Source organism: Amblyomma maculatum, chromosome 1 (assembly GCF_055883805.1).
Source record: "Amblyomma maculatum isolate TAMU_Amacu chromosome 1, ASM5588380v1, whole genome shotgun sequence".
Classification (NCBI taxonomy): Eukaryota; Metazoa; Arthropoda; class Arachnida; order Ixodida; family Ixodidae; genus Amblyomma; species Amblyomma maculatum.
Genome location: NC_139344.1, coordinates 248,875,098 through 248,894,332, shown reverse-complemented (window position 1 = coordinate 248,894,332; position 19,235 = coordinate 248,875,098). Strand labels below are relative to the sequence as shown.

Genomic DNA, 19,235 nt, shown 5'->3' with positions numbered 1-19,235 from the left:
CGTGTGTCTGTTTTTCTTGTACTGTTGAAAGAGCTCATTATTATGGTAATATGTCAAAAAGTCCAATGTGCTTGTATTTCCCAAATGTTCACTTAATACATTTTCTTCACTATCCGGTCGTTCTGCAATGTGCAGTCAAACCCTGCTACAATTAAATTATTCTTTTTTTCTGTGAGCCTCCAGCCTCTGCAAAATGAGGACCTCTGTATGAAACAAGTGTTGGGACAATACAGCATGCCACCGGAGTTATTAGAGAGTTTTAGCATAGCATTAGCATGGTAGCGGAATTAAGTGAAACTATATATCAATGTGCCACAAGCAACTTGTCCCCAACACCGATACTCTCGGTGTACTTTGCGTAGAAGCAAAATGCCCTTTTACACTAGTAGGTACTGCTGGTGATTTTAAAAAATATATCAGATTTTCTTAGAGCCAATAAATGCTGCAACATTCATTCCCGCAATCAGAAAGTGCAAGCAACACCTTGGCAACTAGAATAAGTGCATTTTCCTTCAGATGACTTGAAATCCTGGAAGTATTTCCTTAATTTCATCTAGATTGCCGTATTGTTGGTCTAAAATGCTGTTGCAAAGCTCTCTACCAATTTTTGTCCCTACTAGTTCTGCACCATTCTCGGCCATTGTAGATTGTAGTAGAACAGATGCCCCTTAAGGCTTTGGGGTACCTGAATTATCTCCGAAATTGCTGAATTACGGTCCCTACTTGGTCATCAAAGCAAGGTCATTTTTAGTGAATGGCAGCAACACCAGTGGGTATCGGCGAAGTGTCAACAGAACCACGACGACTTAATCAGCTGAAGCAAGTAGCTATCTCTTGGATGCTGTCATATTTTCACGCTGAGTGCACAAAAGCCACAATGTTAACTTACTCTATTGACATTGTCTTCACAACAGTTTTAACACTGCTTGTTTGGTGTAACTATGATCTTCCAATGAAATTCATTGATGCAGTGGTTTGTGCAAAAAGTCTGCTTTGAGATAAAAGGTGAAAGCAAATGCTGCGAATTGAATATATGGGCAGAGCTCTGAAGGAATTTCCCTGCTGAGTAAATATATTGCCATGGTTTTTCCCTGTAGTCATTAGGGTGAAGCCAGGGGTGGTGATCGATGCTAACTGCTGGCCATTTCACCCATCTGGTGCAACAGTTTAATTATTCTTCACAGGCTCACAGAATATTACGTAAGAGGTGGGCTGAAAAAATGGTATTTCAAATATGGACGGTCCCCGATGGCAGATTTGATGTGAACTGGATTGACAATGGTTGTCAATCTGGATGGAAGGCCATTCCATTCGACTGGTCTAAGGAAAAGGACTGCCGATAGGTTACAGTGTGGGATTGCTTATGGTAGAAAGCATTAGTATGGACATTGTGTGATGTACAATGAATGTGTGTGATAGGGAAGCTTCATGGTTAAACATTTCTTGAAATTTATAATATAAGGAAGGACTGGCGCTTTTGCAACAGACTAGTGTGGGGAAATAAAGCTGAGATATTAGTGTAGAAACGCTCGTGTTTTATAAGAGTAGTCAGAACAAATAAATCTGGCAGCATGGTTCTGGACAAAATCTAGTGCGTTAGTAAGGTTAGCATAGAAGAGAGCTAGCGTGGTATATGCAAACTCAAGTTTTGGACATATAAATGTGAAGTAAGCAAGAAGTTTCACAGCAAGGGGGATAATGAATGGTTATGCATAAATGCCTTGGAACTTGATTAGCTGAATTAGTAACATGAATGTGATGGGACCAGGTTAAATCTTCATACTTCAGTGAATACCCAGGTTCATGTAGGAGTCAACTGATGTGATCGAAATAGTGCCAGTTGTGTAAGCATTATCCAGGTGGTTGTGCCAGGGATGTAATGACAAGACTTTTTAGTGCTATTGAGTGACTTAAGCAAAGTGCTCTGGCATTCTTTCATGCAGATAAGATCTTGAAGGATGATGATGTTATGGCAATTTCCATTGGTCGCTCTGGAGCAGGTCTGTTTGTTTTTATTTTTTTGCTCCGGGATGACGATATAAAATTCTACTGGTCAACCAAGATAGGTTGCGCATATTCCGCTGCTACATCGCTCATTTGGAGCAATTTGGGGTACTCTAGCTTGATCCGCCAACCAGAGTTTAATCTCGCTGGAAGTTCGTCGGTGATGTCACTTCCGGAGGTTGCGGGATGTTTTTCGCTGTTTTTAGTGGTTTCAGAGGACACCAGGCATCACCGTTGTTTTGCATGCATGTCGAAGTGCATTTGTCAAAAACGTCCACAGCGTTAAAATCATGGAAAAGCAAGTTGCAGAGTACCGCACTCCGCCTGTTCATCAGTCGCAACACATTTTGGGCTAGGATGCGACTCACTTCCAGAACCGGCTCAGTATTACTTCTACCGTGCGCTCTGCATATTCCAATTTGGGTGCCCAGCTCCAATCGAGCAGTGGAAATTCCAAACAGAATGAAGCTTTCAATGGTTCACGGTGTTATACTGGGACGAAGAAATACGCAGTATCGTTGCTGAAAAAAAAAAAAAAAGAAAAGAAAAGCTGCGAAGCATTAAAAAAGCTTTTCACCTGCATTATAACAAAGTAAACGAAAGCAACATTATAATACATATTCCAATTTGGGTGCCCAGTTCCAATCGAGCAGTGGAAATTCCGAATGTTTATTGGATAATAAATAGTAAACATCAGCAAATAGTCAAACATTATACCGGCTGTAAAATGGGAGATCACTTCTGTTGATTTGAAATAGCAGTCGTAAAACTGTATCTGGGGATGCTGGACATGATGGGAGAGGGATGATGATCGAGTGTGAGTTAGCATGAACAAATTCGTAACAATCATTTGGAAAAGCTTGAATCCAATCCCGAACCAAGGGATGCAGATTTAGGCATGACAGTTTTGTTAGCCGCCTATGAAGAGCTTTATCAAATGCTTTTACGAAATCTAGGAATTATGGAATCTGTAGGAATGTTGCAATCCAGGCATGCATGAAAGAAAAACTTGTACGCCACAGGAATGACCTGGAATGAGGATGGAAGAAGTTATTCAATTACCTTATTTGTAAGAAATGGTAATTAGTGCAGGTGGCATATAGTTAAGTGGTAAAGATCTGTTACCTTTCTGAAGACTGGAATGACTTTCCCGATCTGCCAGTCACTTGGTAAAGAGGCTGAAGAAAGCGACTGCTGAAAATTGAAAGATAGTGTGATACTGCAACGGTATTTGGAATTTTTTATGATTTTAGTGTTCATGCCATTGGCACCTGCAAGTGACGTTTTTTAGTCTGTTTATAAGTTTAGCAATTGACTACTGATTAACTATAACCAGGTGGTAAAGGAGCCGTCGCTTTTTACTGCCAAATAATTGACCATGGGCTTTCAATTTCAATGTTACAGTGCTGAAAGGATTAACTGGGGAGAATAGAGCAAGCATGCTACAGCAAGCACAAGAACAGGGCAAAATTGGTGATAAAGTACTTGAAAAAATGTGCTTGTTTATATATATATATATATATATATATATATATATATATACGGGGTACGGGCTACTGGCCTCTTAGGTTTTTGAATCGGATAGTGCCCGACACTAGCCTTCCTCAAATTTCATGGATGGGCTAGTTGGTTCGCCAGCTACCCTAAGAAAGGTAATTGACAAAAACTCTTGTTGCTTTTTTTTTTTTCTGTGCTTGTGACTGTAGCCTTGTGCACTACCATTTCAAAATGGTCTCTTATCTTGCACATGCATGAGCTGGTAGTGTTGTAAGGTGGCTGCTTTAGTTAGTTGGGCCATGTGAACTGCATGTGAACTGAATAAAACTGAGGATGCTTGTTGACTTGCAACTGAAGCTTTGTAAAGAAAATTTGTAAACCAGCTAAGACATAAGTTAACTTTGTCTATTTTTTGCTTTCCCCCTTTTTTTATTTATACGCATAAGCATGTTTTTCTGTGTTTTTAACTTTGTTTTGTCGACAGCTTTCGTTTAACTTAGTGTGTGGCAGAGTGAATACTGTTAATTCTGACTTAATAATTTAAATTTCCGGTTTATTCCATATTGCGCTTTCCGTCAAACCCGACCGTAAAGTCAGAACGCACAGCTTACTTTTACCGCCCGTGACCATGTGCCCCCACGGCGTCCGCTGTTCTGCTTACTTTTCCTGCCAAATGAGAACAACTAGGGCTCCCCGTGCGTCGCCACACTGCTTGCTGGGCTGTTGTGTGCACTTGGCGTTATTGGAAGCAACGGCGAAACCTGTTACGTTTACAACGGTCGAGGGAGCTGACGTTCCGACTTCACTCTCGCCGATGCTAGGGTCGACTTTATGTGGCTGTGCGACGAAGGCTACTGAACCGAAACTCACCTGCTCACTTCAGAAATTCCGCGGATATCGCTCTAGAATATTACACCATTGCACAGTCATTACCTTTGTTATTACATCAAAATTATGCAACATTATGTGGCGCAGCCAGAGTGCCATGGTAGGGACAGAACCTAGAACTGACTAGAACCTAGCCATGGTAAGCGGTGTGTGTGTTACCGCAGGTGTAACTCCGCTACTCAGTAAACAAAATCATTGAAACTTTTGATCAGGTAATCTGGTCTGATGCTGAGTTTTTTTTATTTATTTAGATAACCAGAAAAACTTTAAATAATAACAGTAGTAACAATAATAAACTGAATGCATAATTTTATGTGACGTCACACCAGCCACTTCCGCCGGATATGGACATGGAATTTCGACAGTAGGCCAAGGGCACGGCCAAGGGCCATGGAAGAAGGAAAGGGCCAATGGGCCGAGGGGACACCGCTGCCACTACCGCCACTAAATTATTTCATTTTATCAACCATTTACGCTTGTTAAAGCCGATGAAGGTTTACAACCATCTCGTCACCAGTCAATGGATGAAGAGCATGATTACGTGCGGGTATAGTGCGGGGTACCGTCAAAGTGTGCCTTCTTTCGGTCGATTTGTTTGAAACGGGGGATTCCGAATTCATGTATGTATGGTGCAGGTGCAGAATGTGTACAAAATAAAAAAAAATACAGCAGGGCAGGACAGATCTGAGCTCGTGTATGTAGGTTGCGGATGCAAAATATTTGGCGATGACCAATGTTCTGCACGCAGACATTCTGGCCAAAGAAATGCAGCCATTGTACGGATAACATATCAGCGGGTGGCTGATGTATATCTGCGCCCATAACCATAAGCTAGGTGCGATATATACAGAGGTTGTGGTATTTCACGGCATCTGGCACGGACATCAGTTGGCCGTGCTGCCCCTACGACACACACGGACCTTGGTCCACTAAATGAGGCACGGGAGGGCTCTGAACGCAGCCTGTCCTTCTGGCCGCCCGGGACGCATTCCGTCCTGTGGTGTAGCCGCCCAGCTGTGGTGTGGTGTAGCCGCCCTGGTTCCCTTCTTATCTCCGGCCCCTTCTTGTGCGCAAGACCCCTCCTTGCAGGGGCCGTCGTGGCTCCCCTCCTCTTTTGTGCACCGGACTCCGGAGTCGCCCGCGCTACGCTAGAGAGGCAGCAGAGGAGCGTCGCCGAAGTTGTTTTTTCAGTGTGATAAGGCGTTCGCTAAGGATTCCTGCACACCTTTCCGTTCCGTGTAGCCGGGAGACAAAAACGTACTTCCGGACAGTTCGTGTTGAATCAGTGTGACAATGTAGCTGACATTACGCGAACACGCTGTCGCCAGACAGAGTCGACCAAATGTGTCCGCAGTGTGAACCGGCCTTAAGGGAAGGGAGGACGGGGGGGGGGGAATGAAAGTTGAAAGAAAGAGGAGCCGTAGTGGAGGGCTGCGGGGAAATTGACCATTTGCGGAAAAGCGGGCGCCACCTGTCATCCAAAATGGAAAGCTTCGCCGGCACCTTAGGCATGCGCAAGGCAGCGTTCGGCGTTTCACATGCGTTTCACAGCCAACCGACGGGGTCGAGAAGGCTGGGCCAGCCTCTGCCACAAGCTTCAAACCGCCCGACAGTCAGCGACAGCATGGCGTCTCTTCCGATCTCTCCTGCAGGTGACCGTCAACCGCCATCCTGTCCTGGGCGCCGCCATTGCCAGAGGGGTGTCATACCAGGTGTTAGCCGAGGAGCTGGCCGACCACCTGTCCAAGGCCGCCCGCCCTGCAGTCGGCCCTCTTCCAAGCCCTCCACTACGTGAGCCTCAGACTCGCCACCCCCTTCCTCCCGCAGCAGCCTCCATGGTCGCTGCTCAGTGCTCGGATCCCATCACCACCCACGAACTTCTTCGGGCCCTCAACCGGTCTAAGAAAAAGACGGCTCCAGGTGCAGATGGGATCACCCTCCAAATGCTGCGCAACCTAGACTCCCCAGAAAAGGCCCGCCTCCTGCAGGTGTTCAACGGGATCTGGGAAAGCGGCATCCTTCCCGAGAGTTGGACTACGGCCATCGTGGTCCCCATCCTCAAGGGGAAGAAGCCCCCCCAGCAGCTCTCGTCCTACCGCCCCGTGTCCCTGACATCTGCAGCCTGCAAGGCCATGGAGTCCGTGGTCCTGGAGCGCCTCTCTTGGATCGCACGGGTGAAGAACTTTCTCCCTGAAAGCCAGTCCGGGTTCCGGAGACACAGGTGCACAGCGGACTCCATCGCGGACGTGGTGTCCACCCTGGAAGAGGCACAGTACATGGGCGACGTCGCCTTTCTTGCCCTTCTGGACGTCGAGTCTGCCTTCGACCACCTACCACACCAGGCCATCCAACAGGCTTTGGATGACCTGGGAGTCACAGGTAACCTGCGGCGTTTCATCACAGCCTTTCTTTCCAATCGTACCCTGCAGGTCCGGGTCGGACAGACCCTGAGCTCGCCTCGCCCCATCAACACCGGAGTGCCCCAGGGGTCTGTTCTCAGCCCCTTCCTGTTCAACCTGGTGCTGGCCGGTCTCCCGAGCGGCATCAAACAGGGTCGGGACCACAGAGTGCTGACCTCGATCTTCGCTGATGACGTGGCGCTCTGGGTCCGGGCCCCAAGGAGGAGGATGATCTCTGCCAGGAAAGCCCTTCAACGAGCCCTCGACTCCGTGCAGCAGTTCCTTCGCGACAGGGGGCTCAAGCTCTCTGCCGCAAAGTCGGAGGCCCTCATGGTGCATCCTTTGGGAGCACGAGCGTCAGCGCATGCAACCACCCTGATGATCGACGGCACCAGCCTGCCCTGGAGACGCCAGGTCAAGTACCTGGGGCTGGTGATCGATCACCGCCTCACATGGATCCCTGCAGACAAGGCCTACCTGGGTCATCTGAACCGGGTTGGCCGAGCAGCCCAACGTCTTCTTGCAGGGGGCTACGGCTGCTCCACATCCTGGGCAATCCGGCTGTTTGAGGCGGCCGCCACCTCTTCCATACTTTATGCTCTCCCTTTTGTTTCTTTCAGGCCCACCAGAGTGAACATCCTGGACGGAGCACGCAGGAAATGGATCCGACGCCTGCTGGGAGCAACGCAGTGCTCTAGGATTGCGGCAACACTGGCGGAAGCCGGTGTCTACCCCCTGACCCTGCAGCTCCTCCAGAGAGGCCTCACTCACGTGGACCGCCTTCACCATGCCCCTGACGGAGCTTCCCTCCTGGCACGGTTGTGCAGCGCCCCCCATTCACGGATGGGACAACTGACGGCTGTATACAGGGACTTCATCGGAGATGCCCCAGGGTATTCCATCCTCCCTCCTCCACCAACACGTCCTCCTTTGCAGGTCACCCTTGACCTGGAGGGGGTAAGCAAGCGCCGCTCCCCAGTTGCTGCCCTGGGCCAGGCTGCCGCAGCCCTGATTGAAGAGTGCAAAGGGAGCACCCTCCTCTTCACTGGTGGCTCGGTCCTGCCTTCCACGGGCCAGGCTGCAGCGGCTATGACGGCTCCACAGGTGGGGGTGTCCAGCTCTTGCAGGCTCTCCTTTCCAGGTAGCTCTACTGCAGCCGAGCTGGCGGGCCTCCACCTAGCAGCGGACTTCCTGGAGACTGGTCAGCCCCCAGGCTTCTACACCATCCTGTGCGACTCGAGGCCGGCACTGCAGCTCCTGCGCAAGCCGTCCTGCTTCCAGCTATCGGCTTGCCATCTACGAGCGCGCCTCCAGGCCCTGGAGGATGCCGGCTTCGTCATCTCGCTGCACTGGATCCCGGGCCATGCGGGCATCCAGGGCAACGATGAGGCCGACGCACTTGCCAAGGCGGCCCACTCCAACCAGGTAAGTATGACTAATCATGTATCTGCCTTTGACTTTTCCAGGCTCCCCCTCAAGAAGGCCGTTAGGACCCTGCACCCCGATCGGCGGATCGCCGAGGGGAGGACATTCCACCGCCTGTCCGACAAGCTCGCCCGCAGGGAGCGAGCTCTCCTCCTACGCCTCCGCACCGGAGGTTCCTGGACGCCCACGGAGCTGTATGTTCGTGGCCGGGCCCCCTCCCCAGCATGCCCCTCCTGCGGTGATGCAGGTACGCTGGGGCACCTCCTCTGTGTGTGCCCGGCACACGCCCACCACCGTCGCAAGATGGAGGCAGGCTACCGGGCCCTCGGACTTCCTGCTGCCACCGAGGACCACCTGCTCTTCCCGGCCAGGAGCCCCCTGGCAGCCCACCGGCTCCTGCTGGCCTTCCTGGAGGAGTCCGGCCTGGACGCACGACTGTAGTCCACCACCGGGCCTGCTGACCTGCTGGCCACAGTGCTGGCGACGGAGCCGATGACAAGGACGACGAGAGCGACTCCACGACGATGATGACCCCCCCCCCCTCCCATCCCAACATCCCATCTCCCCTTCCCCCCCGGACACCAAGAGTGCCGCCGCGAATTAAGGCTGGCATACCCGTGTCCGGTATACCCCCCCCCCCCCCCCAGAATAACCCAAAGACCCCAACCAACCAACCAACATGCGCTTAAATCGTTGTTTTAGTGTTGCTCTTTTGCTGAAAACGTTCATATGCTAAGAAAGAGGATGACATAAAAGGAGAACGATGTAGAGCGCCGACTTTTCGGGTTGTACCCAGAGTAATGACCACGTATGAGCAATACGTGCAGTTTGCGTCCTCAACTGTGCGCCATGCAGTAGAGCACAGCAACCTCTGCAACGCTGTGTATGTCTGGGTCTAGAAACGTTCTTGAGTTGATCGGCCAGAATGGCGAAGAAGAAAAAATTAGCAAACTAGCAGTCCTTGTGGCCCCTTCAGTCGTTAAACAAAACTCGATATGCGGTTGTCAAGTTGTATCGCCTTCTTCAGTTCTAGATGTTCACGCTGCCGGCTGTACCTGGAACTCTCTTTTTTCTACTTATATCTCTCAGTCGGCAGAGCGTTCAAGTGCAGGGGATGATATAGTTAGCAGCGAAGGCCCACGCTAGTAACGTGCTGAGCGAGAGTTCCCGCAGCCAACGGGTAGAAAGGGAAGCAACGGTTAAGGGTGAGGGCACAGAACTTACATTTTTCCCACAGCAGAATCTCTTTTCGGTTCTCTCGTTGGTGGCTGCATATTTCCGGATAGTCTGGAAAAACATTCCAAGTCGCATTTCTTCTTTGCAAGCCAAGCATCCTTCCTTGTAGCTGAAAAGGAAAGAGTTGCTGTAGGCGACCTAAAGTTATGATATGCGATTTGGTTTCCAGTTCTTTTTAAAAATGATTTTCATAGACTCAGATCTTAGTTCGATGACACCATCAGTCTCGGGGAAGGAACTGCCTTCTTCCTCAAATGGTAACCCCCGTGGTCTTTTCACATTTTTCGGTTATTGACTCCATTGATACTAAAACCCGTTTATCGAAATTCCAACAAGAACTCTTTCTCCAAAAAAGAAAGGCAAATCAAAACCGTAACTGGTTTTATGGCCAGAAATGATGTTCCAGTTGGGGAACGGTGACGTTGCATACAGTATTGAAACAACTCTTGCACTTGTGGTGCTTTGCATGGTGGAACAAAGTCTGGAAATGATGAAGCAGCACATAAAATGCAAGCGAAGGCCTAATACAGGCCTTGAAAGTTCATCGCTGAGGGGGCGAGCCGTAAGACGAGTATAATGTTTTTGACGTCACTAGTGTAGCCTTGCCGGCAGGAATTGTTTAAAAAGATACCCCGAAAACTACACGTGTTAAAATCAAGTGGCCCCAGAAATAGGTTTCGCACGGCACCCATTTTGGTAGTATGCGTCAGGTCATAATTTTTGTATGTGAGTGTCTGAACACCTCATGTGCCCCGCCGTTTTGGCTCAGTGGTTAAGATTCCCGGCTACTACTCCGGAGTACCTGGGTTGGAACCCAACCGTCGGCGGCGACGTTTCTATGGAGGCGAAACGGAGAGGCGCCTGGGTGCTGTGCGATGTCAGTACACGTTAAAGATCCCCAGCCGGTCGAAATCACTCCTCAGGCCTCCACTACACTACCCCTTTCTCTTTCTTTTCAATAGCACTGCCACTTTCTTCATTTACTCTACGGCACAGATTAGATGTGCATTGAAGAAGTGTTAGAATTACTGCGCCTTTCGCTTCCTGTGAATCATAATTTTTACGGGAAGAGCCTTAGGTGCGCTTTAAGTTTTGCGTCGCGACTTGAAGCGAAAGGCCGTAGCTTTTACGATGCGAGTGAACTCCCGAGACATATAAAGGTACCAGCAGCAGCGTCGGCAGCGCAACTCTAGCCAATGTAGCGCAGCAAAAGCCGCAGCAAAACATTTGGAGGGCCGTCACCAATTGACACCAGCAGGAGCGATTCAAGCCGGTGGTACCCGTGTAGCGCGGAGTATAAAACTTGCGGCTACGGCCACTTCAGGCGCATAGCGTGAGTGTACTTTGCACTTGTAGACGTTTACTTTTGAAAATATCTCAATTTTCCTCATGTGGTGGTTCCAGGACGGAATTTGATAGAATGCGTTGGTATGGTCTGTTAATTCTCTCTTGGCGCCGAAAACATTTTCCTCAAGCATCAAGGGGAGCTTGTACAGCGCACATAATAGAGCTGTGAACTGGCTCTCAAATTACTGAACACATTCATCGCCCTAAGCTATTTGCGATGCATATGGGCTCGCATTCCGCTTTTTGGTTTTTTACCGTCACGAAAGTGTAGCTGGAAACAAAGGACGTCTGTGTTAGCATCGTTTATAGGCGTAATATAGCTCCGTAATTTAAAATATGTTCAACTAGCAGCAGCAGCCCTAGTGATATCAGTAGCAGCCGCAGCAGTGACTGTGCTAGTGGTAGTGGTAGTACAGGTGCACTACTACTACTAGTAGGAATGGAGGTGGCTGTGTTAGTAGTTCTTTCAAAGATAGTAGTAGTAGTGGTAATAGTAGAAGTAATGGTAGTAGTTGTACAAATACTAAAAAGCAGCAGCAGCTGTAATAGTTTTAGTAGTGGCAGTGCTATTGGTAGTGGTATTACCCCACTAGCAGAAGTAGTGGTGGCTGGGCTAGTAAAGGTTGTAGTAAAAATAGTAGTAGTAGTAGTAGTGCTCGTAAGCACTGGCAGCTGTGCTAGTGGCGCTTGTGGTAGATGTACTACTGGTAGCAGTGGTAGTAGTAGTATAAGTACTAATAGTAGTAACAGAAGTACAAGAAGTAGACTGTGGCAGTAGCAATAGCCGTATAAGCGGTAGTGGTAGTATTAGCTGAAGAGAAAGTCAACACACCATGAATGGACTTCCCATATTACCGCCTTATGTCGGTATCCCAGCAGAAGATGCACAATGCGATACCGACATTTTTTTTTTTTTCGAAAAAAAAAATTTCGGTATCGCATTGTGCATCTTCTGTTTGGAAAATTATCAATTGAAAAATGCTGTGCAAAGAAAAATGCACAAGGGAATTATCAGAAAAATAAAAAGTATATTTTATGAAATGGCCACTGATGCTCAACATCTAGTTTTGACAGCCAGCGTTAACAGTCACAACACATTTTATAACGGCATGCTTCAGAAATACCACCACTTATGAGGTGTGAGTAATTTCTACTGCATTGCTATGACTGCACTTGAGAGTCGCCACACAAAGGCAAAAGTCGTCGCTTCACTGCTGCAGAATTCGTCGCTGCCCATGATTCCAAAGAGAGAACTAGAATGTTGAGCTTTGAAACTGTCAGTTTGAGCCGTAGAGCTCCCTGGAATAGAACGGCTGTCTCTGATGTCCGGGCACAGCAATGAAGAGCAATTGCCAGAATGGCGCACCTCTGCGAGAGTACCATTTCTTACTCCTCGTTGCGCCGGTAGTCATCGCTGTCATAGGAGGGGTCTTCCAGTAGCGATATCAGGTGGTCCATCTCTTCTTGCCTGGCGTTGAGGTTAGAGTGCAGCATATTCTTGAAGTTTTCCAGTGCTATTTGCCTCTCTTCGATCTCACTTGCAACTTCTTCTTGACGGTTCGCCATGGCGCGCAAACGCTGGCTTTCTAAACCGTTGATTATCCTGCCGACTAACTGAATATACCAGAAATCATTGGCGATCCTCATTTCTAGGACACACATACGAAGTGAAAGCCACTCATGCCAGGTGATCGGCTCCGCATGTTCCAGAGGAGACTCCATTCTTGAGACAGGTCTTCTTCTTCTTGTGCTCGCTCTGATGTAATGTGCGTTTTCGCAAAGGTTGTCGAAAGGCCAAATACAAAACTATTTTTTACTCCGCCGATTGAGCACCGAAAATTAAACTTCGCGTTAGTTGTAAAACCATGTGTGTGAGGAGTTGCGCGCAAGATACGTCGTTCTTCGAACAGAATCCGCGTAAGAGGTCGGTCACTACTAGGAGCAGGAAATGACGAAGAAGTGAGATAAAGGACATCGTGACTCATTCCTGGAATAGGAAATCATGTCAATCAAGGCAGACTGAGGTCTCTCTAACCAGGCTACGCTGTCGTATTCCGCCCCTAAATTTCTATATGCACAGGTCTGGTTTGGCGCTTTCTCCTGTCTGCGCATTCTGCGGGGAACCGGAAACAATCGACCATTTCTTGATATTTTGCCGCCGTTTTACCATGATGAGAAAGCGGTACTTAGAGAAGCCGTTACAACAGCTGGGTCTTAATTTGAGCAGCCAAATTTTATTATCGTTCGGTGCCACCATGCTTGGGTACAGCCACAGGTATGTTTTCAACGCCATTCAAAACTTCTTATTAGAAACAAAACGTCTACCTGGCTAATATGCTTTGAAGTTTTAATCTGTACATATAAATCTTACAATTCTTCTACTGCGTGCGTTAGTATTTACTCTTATATATTTTGGTTTATCATATTTACATTTCCTTTTCTATTCCCTAGCATTTATTATTATTATTTTTTTTTTCCGATGTAGTTATACATCTCAAAGTCTAATATCTCTGCACCCCATTTCTTGGCCGATCCCCCCGTGTGGGTATGTGCCATCACATTAGAGGAGAACAACAACAACGACTCATAGCCGCCTGTGTTTTACTCATGCCCGCTCTCGTCGGCGAAGGCATTGTTAAATGCGGTTGGTGTCATTGCGCAATGCAGCCGACATGCGGGTGCGTGCAGCCCAGGGCGAACTGCCCCTTCTCCGAATATCTACCCTCCGCATTTTTTGGAACAGTAGGCATGGCATGGGCGCATGATCGTGAAAGCAATAATCTGGTTAATCGGTTTCGTGAGCCTATATATCAACATGCATTTAAATAAAAAGTTCACCGAACAAACTATGAAAGCGGCGTCCTGGCATTCTAATAGCTGTAGGCAGAGGTTCAGATCTCCATATTCTACATTCCCCGATGTTATCATTACCGGGCTATTCTGTATAAAAGACGCATTTTGAACAAAACTGGTATCCTAATGCACAAGCAGAATTCTCAAAGCACTACGTGTGTATTCAGATGAGCATACAGTGGCTGCACCCCTGCTAGCGCGAAGCAGGACATTGAGTTGGCGAAAACGGGATTGCTGCTGGCTCTTGCATGTTATTCCGCTGCCCGACGTATCCAGAAAATGAACATCTGTGCTTAATGTGTTGAAGTCTTGTTGAATGGTAACGTTATACACAATCAGGAGCCTACAAGATTGGCTCGCCAAACCTTGCCTGGATTTATTTCAAGAAATCTGTAGAGTGGAGAGACTCCGCAGTTTCAGGAAACGTTCTTTGTGCATGTGCTCATATGAATTTGTCGACAGGCTTTGTCATTATATGCAGTAGCGCACAGCAACCTCTGGAACGCTGTGTAGGTCTGGGTCTAGAAACGTTCTTGACTTGATCGGCCAGAATGGCGAAGAAGAAAAAAATTAGCAAACTAGCAGTCCTTGTGGCCCCTTCGGTCGTTAAACAAAACTCGATTTGCGGTTGTCAAGTTGTATCGCCTTCTTCAGTTCTAGATGTTCACGCTGCCGGCTGTACCTGGCACTCTCTTTTTCTACTTATATCTCTCAGTCGGCAGAGCGTTGAAGTGCAGGGGATGATATAGTTAGCAGCGAAGGCCCACGCTGGTAACGTGCTGAGCAAGAGTCCCCGCAGCCAACGGGTAGTGAGGGAAGCAACGGTTAAGGGTGAGGGCACATAAATTCCATTTTTCCCACAGCAGAATCTCTTTTCGGTTCCCTCGTTGGTGGCTGCATATTTCCGGATAGTCTGGAAAAACATTCGAAGTCGCATTTCTTCTTTGCAAGCCAAGCATCCTTCCTTTTAGCTGGAAAGGAAAGAGTTGCTGTAGGCGGCCGAAAGTTATGATATGCGATTTGGTTCCCAGTTCTTTTTAAAAATGATTTTCATAGACTCAGATCTTAGTTCGATGACACCATCAGTCTCGGGGAAGGAACTGCCTTCTTCCTCAAATGGTAACCCCCGTGGTCTTTTCACCGTTTTCAGTTTTTGACTGCATTGACACTAAAACTCGTTTATCGAAATTCCAACAAGAACTCTTTCTCCAAAAAAGAGGCAAATCAAACCGAAACTGGTTTTATGGCCAGAAATGATGTTCCAGTTGGGAAACGGTGACGTCACATACAGTATTGAAACAACTCTTGCACTTGTGGTGCTTTGCATGGTGGAACAAAGTCTGGAAATGATGAAGGAGCACATAAAATGCAAGCGAAGGCCTAATACAGGCCTTGGAAGTTCATCGCTGAGGGAGCGAGCCGTAAGACGAGTATAATGTTTTTGACGTCACTATAGTGTAGCCTTGCCCGCAGGAATTGTTTAAAAAGATACCCAGAAAACTACGCGTGTTAAAATCAAGTGGCCCCAGAAATAGGTTTCGCACGGCACCAATTTTGGTAGTATGCGTCAGGTCATAATTTTTGTATGTGAGTGTCGGAACACCTCATTTGCCCCGGCTACTACCCCGGAGTACCTGGGTTGAAACCGAACCGTCGGCGGCGACGTTTAGATGGAGGCGAAACGGAGAGGCGCCTGGGCGCTGTGCGATGTCAGTGCACGTTAAAGATCCCCAGGTGGTCGAAATCACTCCTCAGGCCTCCACTACACTACCCTTTTCTCTCTCTTTTCAATTGCACTGCCACTTTCTTCATTTACTCTACTGCGCAGATTAGATGTGCATGGAAGAAGTGTTAGAATTACGGCGCCTTTCGCTTCCTGTGAATCATAATTTTTACGGAAAGAGCCTTAGGTGCAGTGATGTTTAGCTTTCTTCGGCAGGTAAGAAGCAGAAGACGATGATCTGATGATGGTCAGGAGGAGATATATATTTACGGAAGCAAAATAGTATACATAGGCAAAGTTACAGCAAAAAGCCACACAGACAACTGTAACTTAAAAGAAAATGAAGACTCTCACACAAAGAAGTCACTTTACAGGCCCTTACTTTCCTACCGAGCGTTTCGGTTAAAGCCTAGGGGGTGTAAATACGTGCTAAGCACGGAGCTTTAATCTTGACTGTCGAACATGGTCCGAGGACCGCTTTTTGATACCAGGCATCAACAAAGACCCAAGGGCGGTCACCTTAGGTGATCCGCCCCGAAAATGAAGCAGCCAATCAAATTATTTAAAAACATGCCACAACCCCAGTGGGTTGGGAATAATCTCGGACTCAGGTCCTTAATTACGTCAAATAAAAATACAACATTCAAAACACACACTCTTTCCACTCGCCGGTCCCCAAACCCTCTCACACACCTGAACTTGCAGAGAGCCGGCTCCGTGAACTGCGCATGCGCGCCCAGAACCAAAGTGGAAAGGAGGATGCGTTAATTCTCTCGACGGATGTGACGTCAAATAACTTTTAGTATTTGCTTATTTCTGGAAATAAGCCTCAAACTCAGATGCCAATTACCCCGTTTCACAGCGCCCGAGCCACCCGAACAAAAGCTGGCGCGCTTTTCGGGCAACGGGTGCTCGCGCCTTGCGAGCCCTAGGTCGCTTTTCATGCGTCGGCTTGTTGTAGTTTGCGGGGCATCATCCCGATAGATGCAAATTCGGTGAAAATCTGATTCAGTTCGTGGATTGTTGCCCTAAATTCAACAGCGCAGCCTTCGGTCCTGTCCCTGGCCTGTCTGCAGCCTCCGACTACGGTGAGTCGTACGCGAATGATGGTGTTTCGTACATGCCCGCGAGCTCTAGGTAAAGCACTTGTCGGCGTTCTGCTACCGTCTTGCAGCTTTTTTAACGAGTTTTTACACGGCAGTGCAGCTATGCGGTAGTCACAATTACTGACGCGGCGTAATCACGCGACAGTCTCCGGGCGGAGGCATGTGGAGACTGCATAATGGCGTCGATCCAGTTTCTTCGCGCTTGAAACAACCGTTGCATACCTGCTGCTGTGCACCGATCGGTCGCCGGTTGCTGTTGTCTTCGGGGTGCACTGGGGTATTGGGACGTACGCGGCGACTTACAGATGATGTGAAACTATTTGTGAGTCGACAGTCACGGAAGTTTGTAATTTGCCTTTTTTTTTTTTTTTTTTTTTTTTTTAAGATTCTTCGTTTGTGGCCTAGTTTGTTTGGGCAGTAGCAGGCATTTTGGTGTGCGCCAGCGTGAACGCGCTGTTTTATGATCAGGAGGTTTTAATTGCCTTCCTCGCAGCTTCAGCATAGTGGCTGGGCCCATAAAAACGTTCGTGCTTCTGTCAAAAAACTCGAAAGGTATTCATCCATGCGGCCCATACGTGGTGCTGCAGTGCAAGAGGTCAGCTTCTTTGCAGTGTCGACGAAGTGCTAAAGAAGGGGAGTTACTGGCCAGCTGAGAGACAGTATAAATGTAAACTGGCCCAGTGCGAAATGAGCCCCAGAGTGAAATGAGCCTACTGCTCAGCACGAAATGGTTACAAGATACGGGCGTATACCCGCACGAATTTATTGTGCTTATATGCTCACACGTTCCACTGTCGAGTACTCACATCGGTGCATGCAGCAATGAGGGTGACTTGGGCTATCATAGGTTCTTGCCCATGAGAGTATCTGCCCTTTTACTACCAAAATAACTGCATTGGTAGAACTCGCTGAGCTTATTTATATAGATTTAACACTTCGAATGCATGTCGCTACCGCCGAGTTCCCTAATATATATCTCTTGCCTGCTCCAGCAGTGTCATCACTTTGATAAAACTGGGAATGATAGCAGAAATAATGCCCCCATAAATAGTGGGCAGTGCTTCGCTTCAGGCTGCTGTCAAGGCCATTGACAGCTTATTTGAAAACAAAGCAATAATTAACCTGAGGTGGTATGTTTTGTTGAGGAGAGTGAGGCACCGTTGCATCTACTACCTCATAATCCTGTCAAAGAGCTTGTAAGTTGCTGCTATAAGCACTCTTCATTACAATTCCATACAAGCCGCAGCATATTCCGCACTTACTGCACTCATGATTTAACTTAGTCTCTTTGTTGCTATTTCAGTGTTTTGCAAGTGTGCTAAATATTTGTATTTGTGCTAGCATTGACTGCCAGTCTCGTTGCTGCCTTTTTCCTTCTGTGGCAGGCACTCTCACTTGCTTTACTCGAATCAAATTCTACTGTGAGTGAGTTTGCTGAATTTATGCAAACTAAATGTAATTGCAGTATTGCTCTCATTTATTTACATTTGCAGAGGCAAGGAATACTCGGGGCCGACGTACGAGTTTCTTCCACCAGTTGGATTCCTCTGCTACCTCGGTAGTGCAGTGCACTGTAACTGGTGTGACCAAATGGATACTCTCACTCCTACTGGTTTAGAGCGTGCTCCTAGTTAAGTTTAAAATACCTTGCTTGCAATGTATTTAATCTTGTTGTGGAATATTGTCAGCCTTGCATTTGCTGATGTGTTATTTGGAAAGCATTCAGAGTGATTTTGGACGCATGATTTGCCGTGGCGGGAGGTGGAGAAGCACAAATGTGTGACTGCAATTTTTTGCCTCTCTAGTTTTCAGCCTTTAGAATTAAAGCAACAGATTGATATGTGAACAGGCCTGGCATGGATTAAAGAGTTTGTCATATACAACAACACTTGACCCTTGCGGGGATAACACAGCTGTGGTTATCTCAGCAAAAGTTCTCTGTATGTGATGGTGTCCGAAACATGGCATTGTCTTAAGTAACTTGGCATGGTATCGGCCACTTCTTGCACTCTCTTGACAGCATCTATTGTAATGTGTGCTAGGCGACATGCCTTCGGATCTGTTGTATGTCTGCAGCAGTTGCTTTGATGTATCAAGATGGGGTGGTTGTTGCGAGTTGGAAATTCCTATTCTCCCGACTACACCAATAAAATGCAGTGAAGCCAAATACCAGGAACCAATGTGTTATGTGGTTCATTGTGAAGGCTTGTCATTCTCGTAACTTTGCCAAATTGCTAGAAACATTATTTTTAAGCCCGGTCTTTTGCTCATAGCACAACTCATTTCGTGCATTTGTAAACTTTTTGTGGTTTATAGTTGGCACATTTTGCAGAGGGTGACAAAATTTGAGCTGGTGTGCCACGAAGGTTAAATATCTGCTTATTGAACTCTTCTCGGGAAGCTACATGCAAATCCTGCCTAATGTAGCTGTGAGGGCTTCGCACTTGATTGATGTACCGGCGCTTTACTTGTGGCAGCTGGTCTACATTGTACAGGACTGCCACTTTGAGGAGCACCAGCACTGCTATGAAAGCAGATTCACAGCATTGTTCCTAGTGGAAGCAAACCACTGCAGATGTTGCCCTCATTCCAATGCAGCTTCAGCCAGTGAAGTTTCATAATGCCCGTGTTGGACGAACAAGAGGCCTATGAACTTGAGCATTTCACATTCCTTCCAAACATCCATCAAAACAAGCAACCTGTTGGGTTTCCCCAAAATCCCTGTACAATCATATTTATTTTTATTTTTTACAAATA

At 47.5% G+C, this 19,235-nt stretch overlaps 2 long non-coding RNA genes across 2 annotated transcripts; one reads left to right on the top strand and one right to left on the bottom strand.

Moving 5' to 3' along the window:
• Window positions 1-2,595: 2,595 nt before the first annotated feature.
• On the bottom strand, window positions 2,596-4,295 carry LOC146206185 (uncharacterized). Its single transcript, XR_014703244.1, has 3 exons — window positions 4,113-4,295; window positions 3,130-3,198; window positions 2,596-3,033 (listed from the first exon to the last, which is right to left on the bottom strand). It is a non-coding gene; the product is annotated as an uncharacterized LOC146206185 (long non-coding RNA).
• An 11,772-nt stretch (window positions 4,296-16,067) lies between these two features.
• On the top strand, window positions 16,068-18,364 carry LOC146206184 (uncharacterized). Its single transcript, XR_014704378.1, has 2 exons — window positions 16,068-16,460; window positions 17,972-18,364. It is a non-coding gene; the product is annotated as an uncharacterized LOC146206184 (long non-coding RNA).
• The last annotated feature ends 871 nt before the right edge of the window (window positions 18,365-19,235 follow it).